This window comes from Balaenoptera borealis, assembly GCF_965194805.1.
Source record: "Balaenoptera borealis genome assembly, contig: HAP1_SCAFFOLD_942, whole genome shotgun sequence".
Classification (NCBI taxonomy): domain Eukaryota; kingdom Metazoa; phylum Chordata; class Mammalia; order Artiodactyla; family Balaenopteridae; genus Balaenoptera; species Balaenoptera borealis.
In genome coordinates this window covers 1-20975 of record NW_028123264.1, presented here as the reverse complement: position 1 = coordinate 20975, position 20975 = coordinate 1, and the positions used below count along the sequence as shown (strand labels likewise).

At 35.4% G+C, this 20975-nt stretch overlaps 1 long non-coding RNA gene across 3 annotated transcripts in view; it reads right to left on the bottom strand.

Moving 5' to 3' along the window:
• The window catches only part of LOC309621723, a 281097-nt gene extending 263097 nt beyond the window's left edge, over positions 1–18000 (bottom strand). Inside the window, exon 1 of one of the 3 annotated variants that reach the window (XR_014240208.1) lies at positions 16548–18000. This is a non-coding gene — a long non-coding RNA (uncharacterized lncRNA). The remainder of the gene's footprint in view (positions 1–16547) is intronic. The other 2 variants (XR_014240209.1, XR_014240210.1) reach the window with 2 other exon arrangements.
• Positions 18001–20975: the final 2975 nt, after the last annotated feature.

Sequence of the window (20975 nt, the reverse complement as noted above, 5' to 3'; positions counted from 1 at the left end):
AGCTAATATTTTGGCATGCTGAAATTGTTGGCTTGCTCAAGAGACATCCAAATTGAGATATATTTAGGCAATTATATGTGGTTTAGAACTCAGGAAAAACTAAAAGGAATTAAATAGAAATATATGTGTACATTTTATCAGCTTATGGGTACTGTTGAAACAAAAATTATGTGGATGAAATCAGCCTGGGAGGACCAAAAAAAAAAAAAAAGTTGAAAAGATAAGGTGACTGATGATTGAGGTCTGAAGAACACTAACATTTATGATGAACATGAGATATTGGTCTGAGATGGGCATATCTATCTTCACTCAATATCTAAACCTGATTTTTTTTAAAAAAACCTGAAATTCATCCAGGTATACAATGAGGAAAGCTAAAGATATCATGTAAATTATGTCTGTGGTGTACAGTGAGAAGAGCTAAGAGAAATGTGTGAATTATGTCTGAAGACTAAATAAAAAGTTTGAAACATTTACCTTAATGTAGGATAAAAAAGGAAAAATAAACATACAAACAATCTGTTACTAAAGTGAACATTACAAGTGAAAGAATACATTATGCCAGAGAATTGCAGGAAGTAAATACTTATTTTTTAAAAAATCTACTGAAGTATGAAATATAAAGATGACAAAAATTATACCTCATCTTCAATATTAAGTGACATTTACTGCAAAAAAGAACAGAGAGCTATCCAGAATAGAGAAACACTAAACTGAGAAATGAATACATTAAAAGCAAATTCAAAATCTAAGAGAAACTCTTTTTTAAATAAAGGAAAATTTCTGTATAGTATTATTATTTTAATAGAGTTTCTTTTTTACCAGTATTATGTTCACAACAAAACTGAGGGGAAAGCACAGGATTCCTAACCACCCCTACCCTCACTCATGTATAGCTTCTCACATTATCAACATTCCCCACCAGATTTATACATTTGTTACAACTGATGACTCTACCTTGGCACATCATTATCACTCAAAGTCCATAGTTTACATTACCTTTCACTCTTGCTGCTGTACATTCTATGGGTTAGGACAAAGGTATAATGATATGTGTCCATCATTATACTATGGTACAGACTATTTTCACTACTCTAAAATCCTCTGTCCTCCACCTATTCATCCTTCCCTTCTCCCCAGGCCCTGGCAATCACTGATCTTTTTACTGTCTCCATAGTTTTGCCTGTCCAGTGTGTCACAGAGTTGGATCATACCGTAGGTAGCCTTTTTAGAGTGGCTTCTTTCACTTAGTAATGTGCATGTAAGATTACTTCATGTATCCTCATGGCTTGATAGCTCATTTCTTTTTAGCGCTGAAAGGGAAAAACAGCTTTTAAAATTAAATAGTTTAGGGATTTCCTCAAATGGAGTATTTTAGGAAGACATTCTGGTTAAAATAAGGATGAGGAGGAGACCTGGGTGCCACCTTACTTCTATGTCTAGAATCTCTGAGAAGGCCGTTTAAATCAATGGGCTTAAAAAGAGGGGAAAAAAAGGAAGCAAAACTAAGTAATTGTGTATTAATATATTTTTCAAAATTTCTGAATAACACAAGCTTTAAAAATTAGAGTTGAGGGCTTCCCTGGTGGCGCAGCGGTTGAGAATCTGCCTGCTAATGCAGGGGACACGGGTTCGAGCCCTGGTCTGGGAAGATCCCACATGCCACGGAGCAGCTGGGCCCGTGAGCCACAACTACTGAGCCTGCGCGTCTGGAGCCTGTGCCCTGCAACGGGAGGGGCCGCGATAGTGAAAGGCCCGCGCACCGCGATGAAGAGTGGCCCCCACTTGCCGCAACTAGAGAAAGCCCTTGCACGAACCGAAGACCCAGCACAGCCAAAAATAAATAAATAAATAAAAATAAAAGTAGCTATAAAATTAAAAAAAAAAAAAAATTAGAGTTGAAAGTGTCTGAAAAATAATTTCTTTTATATATTTATTAACTTATTGTCACTAATTCAAACTTTTATTCCACAAATTCACACGTTTTATTGCAGTCTTCCTCACTGCTCAACACTATTTTAGGTTCACAATCCCTGGGCATTTAAACTAATTAGAAATTTGGTTTTCAGACTCATATGTGAATGAACATTTAAGTTCTTGACAGATTGGACACACACACACACACACACACACACGCACACACATAGTTAGACATTCTGATGAAAATATTTTCAAAATAATAAACATCTGAATGTCAAAATTTACACACATCATATTATAAACAGAAGAAATAATTATTTCTATACATAAGTATGGCTCCAAAATTTTTCACAAAGAAGTCTATGTACTATGGTTGCTAATCTTATTCAATCTTTTCCTCATCATCAGAATTTAAGTTCCATCATATTTACCAATGTGTGTATCTTTGTTGCTGCTGACACAGTAAATGGAGTTGAGGCAGTGATTTACAGGAACTTATTAAGCTGTTCAAGGCTCTTCTTATATTTACTCATGATGGCTTGGTTTCTGCACTGTCAGGTGGATGTATTATAATCTATCATTTTGGATCAGCAGTGTTTCTGGGCTCATTTTGATTTTATGTGGTCTCTACTTTGAATTGCTATAAATTAATTTTTAATTTATTTCCTTAGAAAGACTTATGTGCATTCCTATACTGGTCAAATGCAAATCACTCAAGTATTTGTAATATTTTGACTTGAAACCATGTGAATAACAAATATAATTTAAAACTTGACAGTCAAAGATTTCGGTTCTAGTATTTATGGTACAACTCTAAGTTATAAAATTATTAACACTAATGAATGTAAAATTTTGTGTGGTGTGTAATATTAAATTCATTTATTTCTGTTTAACATCATTACTTTTTATCAATATCATGATGAGTTAAGTATAGGTATTTTTATTTTTCTGGTATCATCAGATAATTTTTTATTTCATATAGATAAATTAGATGGCAAGCTAAAAGTAATTCTTTATGTGCTAAAGCTTATGCTGTAATTGATATTTATGTTCACAATGTTAAAATTTAAAAGAACAATATTTTTACGCTTAGAGAAATATAGTAAACATACTCCAGTACTTTTTATAACTTTTTATGACTGAAATCATCTAATAAGTACCAGTTTTTGGCTTAAAAAACAAATTAGGTAATTTGATTTTAATTGAGCTTGCATATAAATTTATATAGGTCTTTTCTTAAAAGAAAGGGGTCCACCCTTTCTTATAAGCTGCCAGGGCTGCCCAGTGATTTTGAGTTTGTTTTGTGAATATCGTGTATTATTTGTGGGTGAGTTTAGGTCTGAGAGCCATTCCATGAACCCATTAAAGCTCATGTGTTTTAAGACATTTACAATTTTTTCCTACGAAGATTCTTTTTAGTAAACCACTGAAATCACATTTCTGTTATATTTGATTGCATTATAAAAATATCTAAGGGGTTCCACATCACATGTCATCATGAAAATGCAAATTAAGTCAACAATGAGATAACGTTATACATCTATTAGAATAACCAAAAATCCCAAACACTGACAACACCAAATGCTGGTTAGAATATGGAGCAATAGGAACTCTCATTTATTGCTCATGGGAATGTAAAATTGTACAGCTACTTTGGAAGACAATTCTTACAAAATAAACACATTCTTACCATACAATCCAGCAATAACTCCAAAAGTTAAAAACTTATATCCTTACAAAAATCTGCATATGAATGTTTATAACAGCTTTATTCTTAATTATCAAAATTTGAAAGCAATGAAGGTGCTCTTCAATAGGTGAATAGATAAATAAACTGTGATACATCCACCCATTAGAATATTACTCAGCACTGAAAAAGGCACTATCCAACCACTGGAAGACAGAGGAAATTTAAATGAATATTATTAAGAAAGAAGTCATTCTGAAAAGGTTACATACTGTATGATTCCAACTATATAACATACTGGCAAAGGCAAAACATTGGAGACAGTAAAAAGTTTAGTGGTTCCCAGGGTGTGAGGGGAGAGAGAGATGAATAAGTGGAGCACAGAGGATTTTCAGAGCGGTGAAAACAGTGTTCATAATGTTATAATGATGAATACATGTCATTAATTACACATTTGTCCAAATCCATAGAATGTACAACACCAAGAGTAAACCCTAATGTAAACTATGGACTTTGGGTGATAGAGATGTATTAATGTAGGTTCATCAACTGTAACAAATGTACCACTCTGGTGAATCTAAACCTGCTCTAAAAAATAAAGTCTTAAAATCTTAAGATTTTTTTATATGTGTGTATATATATTTATATACACATACACACACATATGTAAGTGTGTGTTTTGGAAAAATATTAATTTCAAAGGCAGCAAATAAAATCCCATTCACTAGGATGCCATAATCAGTGCATAATATTACTGCAGTGGATTGAAATTAAGAACAATAATTTAATCTACTACATGTGGTGATACATTATAATCAAAATGAAAACATCCCTTTACTAAAATGTAATTGATTTATGTCTTATAACCATGAAGATATTCATTAGGAGTATATGACAGGTACTCAAAAGCAGTTAGCAAACCTCAACTTTAGAAATACTATTGACTCAAAACTCATAAAAGTTAATTCAAATTGAACCTTTATATCACCATCATGTTACAAATTCTTTCAATGGAAACATTAGAATTTTGTAACAATTATACAATTTTATAGCTAAAACATTATATAAGCAGGAATATTTTTTAAAAACTATGTCTATGCTGAGAATTAGTTATAGACTTGTGATAATATGTGATGTTGGAATTTTTGTAGCTAATTTCTGATATTGCATGAGATCCTTGTCCATGGTAATTATATTGCACACAGTTTGTTATACAAGATATTTTGGATCATCAAACCCCCAGGTGTCTGCACCATATGGCATGGCAGAAATGCAAGATTGCCATCTAGTGGCACATCCAAAACAAAACAAAACAGATGCCAAAACATCACTTCTCAAAATTCCAAGAAGCAAATGGTAGGAGTAAACCATATGGACTTCCTCTCATCAAGAGTGATCTAGCTACAACCAAGGAGTTGTGGGGAAAAGATACATGGATAGAGCTCTCAGGGTGTATATAATGAGTGATGATCTTTATGGCTCAAGTCTAAGCCCACTAGAGAGTATGCCCTGCGGAGGCTGCACACACCAAGCAGGGTTAAACCAGCAAGCCAGCCTCTCTTCTTGCCTATACCTGTGCGTGCTCTACAAGCCAAAGATAGAGTGTTTCGGGTAAGTGGGCAAGGGGTCTGCGTGGGTTCAAGCACACAGGCTCCGTTTCACTGAGCTTGATCTACCTATTGCCATTGCCTATGTGTGTGTGTGTGTGTGTGGGTGTGTGTGTGTGTGTATATATATATATATATATAGTTTACCAACACTAAAATCTGGAGTCCTACAAAATGCCTTAAATACCAGCATGGTATGCTATACAATTTTCTCAGAACAAAAGCAAAATTTTATATTAAAGGAGCAGTAACAATAGACTTCTAACTATAGAGTTAACTTTCAATGCATACCAATAGGGAAACATTTGGCTAGATAGAGGAAGACTCAGATGAAGAGTATCTTAAGGAGTTGAAACATGTGCAGTCTTTTATATAGAATGAGATAGATGCACTGAACTAAAACAAACAATAAATTAGATTGTGTCTCCAACTGCTATTACACATGGTTTTCTAGACCAAAGAGTGTAAGAATGATTAGCTTATCTCACTGTCAAACTCAGTTTTCCATGTCTGGCATTTGTGCTCTCCATTCTTAAGAACTTGGGTCTGTTGGGTTACAAAAACTGTTCATGGAGGGGAGGCAACACCTCATAAGAGGACTGGCAAGTGATTCATTGATCTGGAATATGTGCGGTACTCTGCTACTTTGGGTTCCTCATGATAGTGGATAAGCAAAGGAAAAAAAAATTACTTGCTAAAACAATCAATCCTCATTACCACGAGAAACTAAGGTTACTACCACATAATGAGGGTAAGAAGGACCACTCTGGAATCCAGAGAATTTACTTAGATGTCTTTTTGTGTCTCCCAGTCAAGTAGTAACTGTCCCTGGGCACTATAAAAATCCAGACACTAGCAGGAATTAAAAAGTTCAGACACTTTGGAGATTGAAGACCTCATTCTCTCCAACAGGTAAGCAAACTAAACCAGTCACAGCGTTGGCAGGAGGTGAGGGATATTTAGAACGGTTTGGCGGAAGAAAGATGATACGTATCTGTTACGTAACCTTGAGACCAGCTGAGTCAGCAGGGACTGTGCTTTTGTTTTTCTGTATCCTTAAATTTTACAGGGGATTGTGACTTAGAACCACCTTGAAAGAGACTCTGTGATCTATCCTCTTAGGAAAATTGAGTATATTTTGTACTGACAAAAACTAGTGACACTAAGTTGTACTGTGGAAGCTTGTTATAATGCAGACAAACAATCGGATCTGAGTGGTACAAACAGTACATATTATCAGCCTCTTCAGATTGCCGAGGTCCCTCCAGTAAACCCTCAGCTGCCTACTGTGCCTCAGGTGATTTCACAGCTGATGGACTCTGCTTGCCCACTGGTGCTGAACCCTGCTTCTCAGGTGCAGCCAGATGACCAACCAATGCCCAGAGTCTTTGTTTTCCAAAGGAAACAATAAAGGAGATGGAAACTGACTTCCTGCCTGGTAAGGAGAGGAGCCAAACAATAAGACTTTAAATCGCAGTAAAGCTGTCAGTCCATAAGATGAATCTTGACCATGAGAATTAGGAGAGAGGAAAGAACTCGGTTAATAAATCCCTTCTCTTTTCTACCACCTGTGAACTGATCTGAGGTATAGATTATGAATCAAATTGTTTGATAACATCTTACTTGGCTGAATAGCCTAGAATACCTTGCTCTTCTGTGCAGGGAGAGTCTATCCCAGCATCCAACAGATCTCCTTCTTTCTCTATTTTTCCCCTCTTTTGTCCTCATTCTCAGTGTCTTGGGTTTGTCCTCACCAAATAAGAATGAGCACTTATCTTTACTTCAGGAATTGTTTTCTAAAAATCCCAAAATTGAAAGTCAAAGGTGTTACAATTTTTTTCCATAGAAATTGTACCATTTTGTATTTTCAACAATAATTGGCTCTTTCTTCACAACAGAAGGGTTTTAAAATTACAGATTTTTTCAACCTGTAAAGTGTGAAAATATATCTCACTGTAATTTTGATTTACAGTCTCAGTTTTATAAGAAATCTGAACATACTTTCATTCATTTAAAAGGCAATTGTGTATATTTCTCTGTGAGCTATTGTGCATATATTGAGCCCATATTCTTCTGGGTTGTAGATCTTTTATTAATTTTAAATTTGGATCAGGGTATAAAAATGTTACCACACTGGTAAAATTTGACCTACATTGCATACGGAAAAATTGTATTATAAAAATTGAATTTCAATAATTTAGGCATATTTTGTTGAAGAGACATGCATGCTGTAGGGTATTATAATTTTTTTATTCTCTATTTTTATGCACTGTCTCTCGGAATGGAACACTGTTGGAATCTGTAGACTATTTCACTATTATAAGATTTCTCCCTAGCCCCTGGGGCTTTGTAATTTTTTTTATTTTTAAATTTTCTTTGATTTTGTATAAATTGATACAGCAATTATGTTATTACTTAAAATAATAATAATTTTTTATTTTAGCATTCGTAACATAATCATATTTTGGGGCATAGAAACTTCAAATTTCATTAGTTCTTCAATAAAGCTCAATAAAGTTATCCTTATGCAAATTTTGCTGTATCAAAGCATAGTCACATTTTAGTACCTTGGCCTTTAAAACTGGAGTCTTAAATTTAGGAGTTTATACTGTTTTAAGTGCTATACATAAGGGCAAACCAGTTTTTAATACATGTTTTCCATATGATTTTTATAATTAATACTTCAGCAAAGATGGCATCTGTAAAAATGTCTAATTTTATAAACCTCTAGTCTGAAAGTCAGTTATTGTTTCTGAAATATATTTTATAGACTCTACTTTAGTTTGTTGCTTTGAAATTCTCTTGTTTTGTTTCTGGAACAGACAACAGGACCCTACAAGTGATTTTATTCATTCACCCAATGCCTTCCTCCCTTAATCTAGAGGTATAAGCATTTTGCTGCTCAGGACAGCAGTCAGAGATGGCTTCCTAGCAATTTAACCCTCTGCTGAAGTATTTTAGTATTTTTACAAACAGGACAGCTCCATCCGTGCACACAGGCTAAACATCTGCCCTGCACCGGAGACTTAGGCAGCTGAGGATGGAAAGACAGGGTGGAGTTAAATTGTGAAGGGCTTTGAATGCCAGGGGGTTTGGGATTCCCAAAACAAACATGACTGTCATTTATTTTTAGAGACAAACCTTAGGGAACCCCTCCCTCTATAAATATCTAATAATAAATGAGTAGTTAAATAAACAATAGTATAGCTACATAATGGAATAGTCTGTAATTATTAATATCAAGTTTCTGAAGACCAGTTAATGACACAGAACAAGTGGAAAAAAAACGTGTATAGAGTATAATACCAATTTAGTAACTACAAATATGAAGATAAGAATAGAAGAACCAACATCAAACTGTAAACTGTGGTTATTTTTGGATGGTAGTATTATACTTGATTTTTATTTTCATCATTACTTTTCTCTCTGTTTTAACTTTTTCTATAATGAGCACATATTACTTTTATAATGAATACATAATAAATTTTATTTTTCAAAAAAAAAAAAGAAAATTTTATGAGTCTGTAATATTTTTTAAAATCTTTCAGATTGCTTTACTTTTTGTAATAATTTTTAAAATATATGATTCTTAATCTAAAATATTTAGTAGACTACCATGCATTAAATCAAAGTTCTGTAAAACATTCTGGTTTTAGATTGGAAATTTATTGGATTTGTCCTCTACACAGTTTACTTATATGATTCTTACAAATTATTTGAAAAAAGATATAACAAAATACTTTTATATTAAAGTTTTATTTTTATTTTTTTCAAAGTTTGCAATGCAGCCACATTATTCTCAGAAAAGGATATATTTAAATTATTTTTTGATCCCTATTTGAAAATGCATTGCAATGGATTCTATAATTTCAATGGCAAAATAAAGGTTTCTGTATGAAAAGAAATAAAAATTTTAAGTAGACAAAATTGATTTATTTACAATTTTGGAAAGGACTTGTTTATATAAGTTTGAACCATCATGTTTAGAAAAATGTGTTTTATTATTTTATTTACAGTTAATAAAGAAAACACAAAATCATAACCAAAATTTGTGACCCAGAGAATCATTTGGATACCCAAGCCCAGCAGGCAATAAATGCTTATGAGGCTTTTTTAGTACAGAGTGATAAATTATTAGAGTGAAATACTATTAACTTCAAGTTCACACATAGCAATTAAATGCCATGAAGCTCTTTCTGGTGCTTTGCCCATGTTAAAAAAGCAATTGCTATTTCTTTACTCAGTCTGAGGTTAGTTCTGATTTTTAATTAACATGAAAACAAGGACCTTCCTTTAAAACACTCTATTCCCAGGAGTGTGTTCTTCCAATCTCTAATGAAAAAATAAACACCAGGTCTACTAAGCCTCACGCTAGGTTTCACTGGGACTCATTTCATTTTGCTTTTCACAAACTCCTGGACCAAATATGCGCTTTCACCTCTACTATGGACGGTTTCCTGTCTGATTTTTACACACTTACGTTAACTGCTTACTATATTTATTCTATCAATCTTGCCTTATTTTTCCAACTTCATTCAAAATGGAAGAGAGGAAGGAGAAGGGAAAAGTGTTACAAATTAAGAAGATAAATCTACCAGTAGATTAACTAGATAATGTTATTAATGCCTAAGAAAGCGAGTTAAGGTGATACATTTCTCTGATGGGAGAGAGGGGGGAAAAACCCATACGAATAAATAAAACATATGTCATTACAGTTTTAAAATATTTTCTTATGAAAAACTGTAACCATACAGAGAAGGTGAAATAATGCACCTATATATGTAGCTCCTTGATTCTAGAATGAACATATAATTTTATCATCTGTCTATCTGTCCACTAATACTTCTGTTCATTTGTCAATCTATCTCAGTTTTCTGATGCATTTCAAATGAAGGTGCAGACATAATCCATTTCAACCCTAAAGAGTTCAGCATGCACAAAAGTAACTAGAATTCAATATTTGTTTACATGTTTTTTCATCTGTTTTTAGGTAAACTTTATACACAGAGATATGTACAAATCTTGGGTATACTCTTCATGAGAGGTTTGAGAAATGCATATATTATATAATTGAAACTTCTATCATGATAAATCATTACCATTTCCTTGGAAAGTTCCTTCAATCTCTTTCCCAGGCTCCTTGACCCTATTTCCTCAAAGGCAACCACTAATCCAATTTTTTTCACTGCAGATTAGTTTTGCCTATTCCAGAAAGTCAAAAATAGAACCATTTATCTTTTTACATTCTGTGAATTGTTCACAGGTGCTTTGCATTACCCACTTTACAGAATAGAAAAAAATTGGCCAGAATTATTATATTATAAAATATGTTCATAATACTATCTTCCTTAAGTGTTTTGGTTTTATAAAAGTTATTATTGTTGATTTAATTTTTTAAAATTTCCCCCAAATATTCAAGCTTAACTAATGCCCTGGGCTAATTTTAGTAAGTAATATTTTTCTAGGAATTTGTCTAAATTGATGATTTCAAATAAGTTTTCAAATCTGTAAGTTTATAGTAGTTTATAATTTTTCTCTGATATGTTCATTGCTGATGTAAATGTCATTGTATTCCCTTTACATTTATGAATTGTTTGTGCTTTCAGTATTTTTTTCTATATGTCTATTATTCTGTACAAAATAGGTTAGAGTAGCTTTAACTTCACCATTTTAAAAGTTCTTTTCTTTATTTACTAATTGCTATTTTTAACTTTAAATCTTCCCTTTCAAGTGATTTAGGTTTATTTTTTTTCTAATTTATAAATTTGATGTTGAACTTATTATTGTTACCCTGTCTGATGCAGAATGTAAGGCTATCAATATCCACGAATGTGTTTTGACTTAATTCTAGACATTTTGTTATCTAGAATTACATTATTATTTTCTGTGGGTGTTCAGGTCTTCATTATGATCTAATTGTCTCATGAATTATTAAAATTACTTTTATTAATTTTAAAAGTTGATGTATTCTTAAATTTTTAAAGTTTTCATGTTTGTTTTGTTTTACTTATTGATTTCTCAACTGTTTTGTAGTCAAATAATATGGTCTGATGATAACAGTTACTAGAGAGTTGTTATCAATCCAGAGATTACCATCTTGAGCAATCTGAGTTTGAGATATTGGATACAGGACATGCATTTAGGACCATGAGTGCATCTTCCAAACAGTTTCAAGTGGTTTCCCCCTGAGTAAGATCTGTCCCTTCTTACTTCAATGTTAACTCACTCACTGCTTTAGGGACTTCCCACATAATCCAAGGCTCTGGCCAACTGAAAATACAGTCACTGTGTCCAAATATTAAATTTAAAAATTTTGCTTTATAATTATTATAATAATGATATCATATATCATAATTATATATGATATATCATCATATATGCCAATTTCTTATAAATTGACTCTGGTCTATTTTAGATAAACATATAGACCCTGGTCAATTTATAATCTCAATTATTTTTAAGTTCTGATCTTTAAAAAATAGAATATTGTGTTTCTCAGTTTTAGTTTTTATGTTACTCTATTTTCAGCAGTGTCTGTTTTCCTATGTATTGCCTCTTACATGGGGTCATTTTCTATAATCATTTCCACTTCTCTTCTATATATTTCTTGAACTTTGTTAGCTTATTTTTCACCCTCTTCTGTTGTCAATCAGGAGTCTTTTATATCTGTTTTGAGACCATTCTTACTTTTTTTACAAAAAATTCTTTCAATCAATATTGATATTTTTGACAATTTTCACCTGCTTGGGAGCAACATTTGTAGAGATTAGAAGGTGGGACTAGTTTTCCTTACCTGCAAATTTTCCATGTTCTTTTATATTTTTGTATTCATCCACTACTGCTTGTGTAACTGTTATTTCTGTGGTGAGGTATTGTTTTGTTTTATTTTTGGTAGTGCAGGATTTTAACTTTGATTCCTAGCAGGAGATGCCTTTGGATACATTCTTAAGATGGAGTGGGAGATCTCCAGTAGCTTAAAGTCATCTATTTGGATGTGCTTATCTAAATATACATTGCCCATTTATTCAGTGATCCAACGTAGTGGTTTTGCCAATTGGTAAGCATCACTATTCTGAGTATAAACTCAATTACAAAGAAAGTAAGCACAAGATGCAGTCTTTTTTTTCCCTAGGCTTTCTTTGGGACGTATTCATGTCAAAACCGTCTATGTAATCAGTCCACTATAAACCCCACCTCTCACCAATATATCAGGTGACTTATTGAGTCCACAGGTATTAACGTCACTTCACAAATAATGTCCTATAATTCTATGGCCAGGTCAGATCCTTTTGTTTTAGTGCAAAGCTACCATGGACTGAAATTCCCTTGAGAGAAAGCTAAAAGGAAGATATACATCTAATATTTGTATGGTTCTCTTCAAGAAAATCTAGCCTTGCTTTTTGCAATACCCTATACCCAGTTTCCCTTATTGTTAATATCTTACATTACTATGGTACGTTTATAACAACTAATGAACCAATATTGATGCATCATTATTATTAGAGTCCTTAATTTATTTGTATATCACTAGTTTTTATTTATATCCTTTTTTATTTCTGTTCCAGGATGCCAATGAGTATACCTCATTACATCGCCTTGTCATGTTTCCTTAGGCTCCTCTAGCCTCTGAACTTTATCAGCAGAAATATCTTTTGAGTAGTAATATTGGCTATATATAACAAGTAAATGTCACTCAAGAAGTAAAATCCCCAAAAGGCTTACAGTTTCTTCATCTAAATTGTACTAAAGAATTTCCAGCATTGCCACTTAATTTATTATGTATAGCTATTGAGGCCAGGTCTTAGTCAATTAGCCTAAGAAATAATTAAAACCATTCAAAGCTGCTAGACCTACCACACTGTATCTAGTTGCTTGTACATATTTAAATAAGTTTTTTCATGTATATTCATGTTCTTTACTTTTTAGTGGACCACCCTCAGGATCTGTTAATATGGTATCTAGTACCACACATTTTCCAGATCCCCACTCCCAGTATTTTTATCTAAATACTATAATTCTCTTGGTGGGAAAACTTTGTGCTTTCAGGTTTGTTTGTTAATTCACTTAATGAAGTAGCCAGTATACCCACAAAGCTCTTGCATTTCTACCGTCCTTTAAGTGAAAATAAAAAAAGCTTCCTGCAAAAACCTGCTTTCACTGCACTGCATGTTACAACATTCCAGGTGTCTCCAAGTAATAATAAAAATATTTCCTTTGCCAGTGTTTTTTGTGGGATACTGAAGTCCCATACCTAAATATGAATTGAATTTTCAGTGCTGTCACTTTCAATTAACCCAGTTAAACAAGGACAGGTTTCTCCCAGTGACAGCAAACAACTGGCCAAGATTGGTCATGTACCTAGGCCTTAGTTGCCAGCCTGTAGTTTTTTGGTGATCTATTATTGTGTTACCTACTTTTCTAGAACTTAGTGGCTTAATAAAAACCATAATTACATTATTCCTTATAATTCTGTTGTTTGACTGGGGCCCAACTGGGTGTCCTTATGCCCTTCTGTTTGGAGTCTCTTATGTAACTAAGGTCAGATGGTTGCTCCAAGATGGCTTCGTGTATGTATCTTGTGTTGCTGGGGAAGGCTGGTTTTGGGGCTCAGTAAGACACTGAATTCCTGAGTCCCAGTCTCAGTGCAGCTTTGCTGTGTCCAGATGGCCTCTTTCTGGGGCCTTGCCATGTGTTCTCCCAGTAGTGTTTCTTAATTTTTATATAATAACTCAGGGTTTCCAGGAGTGAAAAGTGGAAACTATTATGGCTTCATAAGGCAAACTGTGCAACTGGCACAAGGTTGCCTCTGCCACATTTAAAGTGAATCACAGGGGCTTCCCTGGTGGCACAGTGGTTGAGAATCTGCCTGCCAATGCAGGGGACACGGGTTCGAGCCCTGGTCTGGGAAGATCCCACATGCCGTGGAGCAACTGGGCCCGTGAGCCACAACTACTGAGCCTGTGCGTCTGGAGCCTGTGCTCCGCAATAAGAGAGGCCGTGATAGTGAGAGGCCCGCGCACCGCGATGAAGAGTGGCCCCCGCTTGCCGCAACTAGAGAAAGCCCTCACAGAAATGAAGACCCAACACAGCCAAAAAAAATACATAAATAAATAAATATTTAAAGTGAATCACAGGGCCTGACTAATTTAATAGGTGAGGGGACTACACTAAGATGTGAGTATTGAGAGGTGTGATGATTCATCAGGACCATGTCTGAGAACTAACTAAGACAAGTGGAGAGAAAGACAGTTTCCCTCCTTAGAGATTTCACCAGACTTACAACATGGAGGACTTGCTAAAAACGTAGTTTCAATTTTGAGAAAGCAAGATGTGGCAACTATCTACCACATGATGGAATCCTACTCCTAAGAAGTGCAGTGGCCTCTTCTGCATGGTGTGTTGACAAAATGATCCTCTGAGTGCAAGAACAGTATTTAAAAAAAAAAATAGCTGCTCTCTACTTTTGTTATCCAGGTGATCTTTTCTAACTCCAAGAGTTAACCCGTTTCTTGCTAGTGTCTGTGGCATAATGGAAATTTCCAATTATTAGGGAAAGTATTTTACCAATTCTAGAGCTATTTATACCAAAATGATACTCGAATCTCCAGATTCTTGTCCTGTCACATATTCGTTTTTCTGCTCTGACAGTACAGATATATTTGATAAGGATAGGGTTTCAATATGAATTTGACAAAAATGATAAGAAATACAGGAATTCTTCCTGAACTATCACCTGTTCTTCTGTAAGATGCTTGAAGGAACATGAAATATTGAATTATTATCTAGAAGGTATATATCTCATATCTTTCTGCAGGTGTCAGTGCTAAGCTCTGCAAAAATTTCAGCCAAGACCTTGACATATTCCTTTTTTTTAAATTAATTTTTATTGGAGTAAAGTTGATTTACAATGTTGTGTTAGTTTCTACTGTACAGCAAAGTGAATCAGTTATACATATACATATATCCACTCTTTTTTAAGATTCTTTTTCCATACAGGTCATTACAGAGTATTGAGTAGAGTTCCCTGTGCTATACAGTAGGTTCTTATTAGTTATTTATTTTAAATACAGTAGAGTGTATATGTCAATCCCAATCTCCCAATTTATCCCTCCCCCCTTTTCCCCCTTGGTAACCATAAGTTTGTTTTCTATACCTGTGACTCTATTTCAGTTTTGTAAATAAGTTCATTTGTACCATTTTTTTTTAAATTCCACATGTAAGCAATATCATATGATATTTGTCTTTCTCTGTCCGACTTACTTCACTCAGTGTGACAGTCTCTAGGTCCATCCATGTTGCTGCAAATGGCATTATTTTGTTCTTTTTTATGGTTGAGTAATATTCCATTGTATATATGTCCCACCTCTTCTTTATCCATTCCTCTGTTGATGGACATTAGGTTGCTTCCATGTCCTGGCTATTGTAAATAGTGCTGCAATGAACATTGGGGTGCATGTATCTTTTCGAATTATGGTTTTCTCCAGATATATGCCCAGGGGTGGGACTGATGGATCATATGGTAGCTCTATTTTTAGTTTTCTAAGGAACCTCCATACTGTTCTCCGTAGTGGCTATACCGATTTACATTCCCACCAGCAGTGTAGGAGGGTTCCCTTTTCTCCACACCCTCTCTAGCATTTATTGTTTGCAGACTTTCTGATGATGGCCATTCTGACTGGTGTGAGGTGATACCTCACTGTAGTTTTGATTTGCATTTTTCTAATAATTAGTGATGTTGAGCATCTTTTCATGTGCCTCTTGGCCATCTGTATGTCTTCTTTGGAGAAACATCTATTTAGATCTTCCACCCATTTTTTGATTGTGTTGTTTGTTTTTTTGATATTGAGCTGCATGAGCTGTTTGTATGTTTTGAAGATTAATTCCTTGTCAGTTGCTTCATTTGCAAATATTTTCTCCCATTCTGTGGGCTGTCTTTTTGTTTGTTTATGGTTCCCTTTGTTGTGCAAAGGCTTTTAAGTTTTATTATGTCTTGTTTGTTTTTTTTGTTTGTTTTTATTTTTATTACTCTGGGAGGTAGACCAAAAAAGATCTTGCTACAGTTTATGCCAGAGAGTTTCTGCCTATGTTTTCCTCTAAGAGTTGACATATTCCTAATTTCTAATACTCTCTAATTTTCAGTTGGTCACGAACCCAAAGTGAATAGAATATCAAAGTACGTAATATCTTGTAGAAGAAAAAAAAAGGAAGTAAGCAAGAATACTAATTTACCATATAGATCCAGGAATAGCCTTATATTTTATATCATTGCTTAAGAAGCATAAATTCGAAGGGACAAAAGAAAGCCCTTGACTTTTCAACACAGAGAACTGTACCTTGATAAACATGATCCAATCAGGGTCAGGAATCTCCTCACTTAGGTGGACTTTGCCTCTTTTCTGGGTTGAAGGTGTAATGAAACAGGGAAATAGAAAGTGGATACGGAGACACAGAGATAGACATATTTGTTAGGTTAACGCTTTTTAACACCACAATCAGCTATGCAAAGGCAATTTAGTTTCTTTTTTTAATCCCAAATTCATCTGTTTTTCCTTCTAAGTCTCTACCAACATAGTAACGAGAAATGCAATCAATATAGATTCCACTCAGGTAAACAATCCAAAGCAACAAAAGGGAATTCAGTGAAACAGTCACTGTATTTAAGTAAAATCTATTTTTCATAACTTTGGGAATTAACATGTATAATTACTTGTAGCAAAATTAATGAAAAACTGAAAGGATCATCCATAAATATATAAATTATACTGCTGGATTTCTATGTTTCCTCCATACTCATATTTAATCTGTTATAAAATATACTTTACAGTTTCCATCCTCAACCTGTCTCATGTTTAAACTTCCATCTGAATATGTCTCATACAAATATTCCAACTAAGACATTCATCTATAGAATGAATGACAGTGAACCTGAGAAGGAGTATTATAAAGCTAAAATTAAACCTAGTTACAGATTCAAAATGTCAGCATAATAAACAAAACGAAGGTGTTCTGAGCCAAACCTACTTTATTTCAATATGGGAAATGTGTTTTACAAATGCACAATATTTAACATGCCCAATAAATATAATTGCAAAATGAACATTTGAAAGGTGAAGCCTAACAATTGATGACTAATGCAATTGTCAATGGGAAAAATGGTGATATATTGAGAAAGATATGTACACAATTAATGACAATAATTAAACTGGTTGGTAGTCATTAGCAGCAAAGAGGAGACAGTGGCGAGAAAGACAAGAAGAAATCGATTCACACCCAGCCATCTGGGAACTCTCCCTTGACCACACCCAGAATGGGCGAAACTATGGTTGTGTGGTGGGCAGTTTATCCTGATAAAGAGTGAGCACAGTAACATGAGGGGACATCCCCGGGCTGCGCATGCCCAGACCAGACAGGCGTATAACCTATAGTAAACCCAAACTCATTATATCATAATTATAATAAAATCTACATGTGGTTTTGCCCCCGAGTGGGCGTTTCTTAGCGATTCAAGGGTGAGAGCATGCGCAGCAGTAAACTTGTTACATAGCTCGCGACTGTCAATCAAATAATGATCCCTTGTCACTCAACCCCTCCTCCCTGCAAAATGCTCCTTAAAGGTGCCCTTAAGCCTGTACGGGAATGCTGCTTTCAATTCGCAGAAACAGCCCGCGCTCTCTCTCTCTCTCTGAGAGTGTACCTCTGCTTTGATAAACTTTGCTTTGGGCTTGCTTCACTTCGCTGACATAGCCCGCTCTCTTTCTCTCTCTCCCGCTCTGAGAGTGTACCTCTGCTTCGATAAACTTTGCTTTGGGCTTGCTTCACTTCGCTGACATAGCCCGCTCTCTTTCTCTCTCTCCCGCTCTGAGAGTGTACCTCTGCTTCGATAAACTTTGCTTTGGGCTTGCTTCACTTCGCTGACATAGCCCGCTCTCTTTCTCTCTCTCCCGCTCTGAGAGTGTACCTCTGCTTTGATAAACTTTGCTTTGGGCTTGCTTCACTTCGCTGACATAGCCCGCTCTCTTTCTCTCTCTCCCGCTCTGAGAGTGTACCTCTGCTTCGATAAACTTTGCTTTGGGCTTGCTTCACTTCGCTGACATAGCCCGCTCTCTTTCTCTCTCTCCCGCTCTGAGAGTGTACCTCTGCTTCAATAAACTTTGCTTTGGGCTTAAGCTTAACATGGTAGTTTGCAATTCTTTGCTTACTATCTTGGAACCGATTGCTGGTGAGGGTCTTCCGTTGACCTCCTCGGTTGAAGCTGTTTTGTTACAACGCCATGTCCACCCAGACAAAACCAAACAAAATCATAATACCTGTCTATCTGTACTCAAAGAATCAAGAAAATTGAAGCAATCAGAAATTTAATTAGGCTAAAGATTTTTTTTAAAAGGCATTTTAAAAAGAGATGAGGATTTAAAGTATTTTAACCAGTTCTGAGTAGGGTATCAGACAAGCAATGCAGTGCATTTCTCAGTCATTTCCTGATCCTTTTGAAAGCAGATCTTTTGCCCCTTTCCTGTTTGCCCACTTCTGTTCCCCTCTAACCTTAAAATAACCTAATTATAGGAATGAGATCACTGGGCAATTTAACCTAACTCCTGATTTATGCTCTCCTGAATGCACACCATGCCTTGTCTAACCTGTTGATTCTTTTCCTAGATAAAAAGTAAGAATGAAGAATTAAGTAAAGAATAATTAGCTCTCTACCCCCAACAGCCCCCTAAGCAATCCTGCAGGCAGATCATGAGGGCAAGATAACATCTGAAGAGAGAGTCAACCAGTCTGCATGCAATGGAGATTGCTGCAGAACCCAACCTCCTGCCTGGATAATTCACTGAGATTCTTCCCCCCATTTTTTCCTTTAAGAATTGTCATGGTTGAGCAGAATCTTTGGAGTTGGTCCCTAGACACAAGTCCAACATCTCCCCAGATTGCTGGATTTCCTAACTAAAGCAGCTTTCCTTTCTATTGAGACTTGCCTCTTGAATTATTGGCTTATGAGTGGTAAGGAGCCAAACCTCCTGAGTTCGGTAACACTTTGAGGCCAGTTTTAATAGTGTGTACTTGAATTCCTTGGTTCCAGTTGTGTTCCTAAATCCCTAGAGAGGCAGTTTTGTGGTTTTCTGGAAGCCATTTCTAGATTTACAACCTAGAGCTGGTGTATCCTACCTGTTGTGGACTGAATTGCATCCTCCCAAAATTTGTATGACAAAGTCCTAACCCCAGGGACCACAGAATGGGACTATGTTTGAAGATAAGGTATTTAAGAGGTAATTAATTTAAAATGAGGCCATTAGGCTGGGCCCCAATGCAATCTAACTATTGTCCTTATAAGAAGAGATTAGTACATAGAGAAATGCACCAGCGCCACACATGCACTGAGTGACGACCATGTGAAGAGGCAGCAAGGGGGCAGACATTTGTAAGCCAGGGAAAGAGGCCTCAGAGGAAACCAACCCTGCCAGAAACTTGATCTTGACTCCAAGACTCCAGAGCTGTGAGAAAATAAATCTGTGTTTTAAGCCATCGGATTTGTGGTATTTTTGTTGTGGCAGCCCTAGCAAACTAACACACTGCCATTTCTAAGATTATTTACCTAAATATTTGTACTTAATTCTTTCTGGTAAAATAGATAGATAGTTTATCTTCCCTGGATTGAACAGTGATAGACATAATGTTTAACAATAAAGTTAAGTAACAGATCCTCAAAACTGGAAATCTGGGATTGCTTATCTGAACTGTTTGGGTTTGAATGCAAAGATGATTCTAGTCTTCTTGGAAATGGAAATCAATAGTGCATGACACACAATGGCAAAACAGTTACATTATCACAAAAGTAGCCTACTAGAAACAAGACTTCAGCAGAGGGAGCAGGTATGTTTGACTAGTATAATTTGAATGAGGAGTTCAAGTGATGCGGGAACCATGGTGGTGTCTTAAAGTACAGAGAGTTGCAAAATAGAAAAGATGACAACCTCGGGGCTTAAAACATCATTTAAAGGAATGAATAAAAGTTAAAGAGGTAAATAACAAAAGAGAATATTTGAATGCCCTATAAGATGAAAAGTTGCTCAGCATCATTTTTCATTTGGAAAATATATTTTAGGAGCATTTTAAAATAAAATAAACACTTTAATTCTAGTAAAAGTAAAGAAAATGATACCAGACTAGCCCTACCACCATAAATAATTTTTTTTAAATGAATAATATACATTAAATAACTGTTTCTGGCTAGTGAATGGCAGGCATCACAAGGCTACAATCCCAGAGAGAAGCAAAATTAAAAAGATGAGCCCCGGGCTTCCCTGGTGGCGCAGGGGTTGAGAATCTGCCTGCTAATGCAGGGGACACGGGTTCGAGCCCTGGTCTGGGAAGATCCCACATGCTGCGGAGCAACTAAGCCCGTGAGCCGCAACTACTGAGCCTGCGCGTCTGGAGCCTGTGCCCCGCAGCAAGAGAGGCCGCGATAGTGAGAGGCCCGCGCACCGCGATGAAGAGTGGCCCCCGCTTGCCACAACTAGAGAAAGCCCTCGCACAGAAACGAAGACCAAACACAGCCATAAATAAACAAACAAATAAATAAATAAATAAAATTTAAAAAAAAAAAAAAAAAAAAAAAGATGAGCCCCCTGAGAGCCATGGCTCTTGGCCTGTGGCAATTTTACCACTGAGGAGCTGGTTGCTGAAGTCTGTCCAGAGCTGAGAATCCTTACTGATCTAAGCACTTTCTATTCCTTCTTATTCTAAATGGTGCTTTTGTATTAATG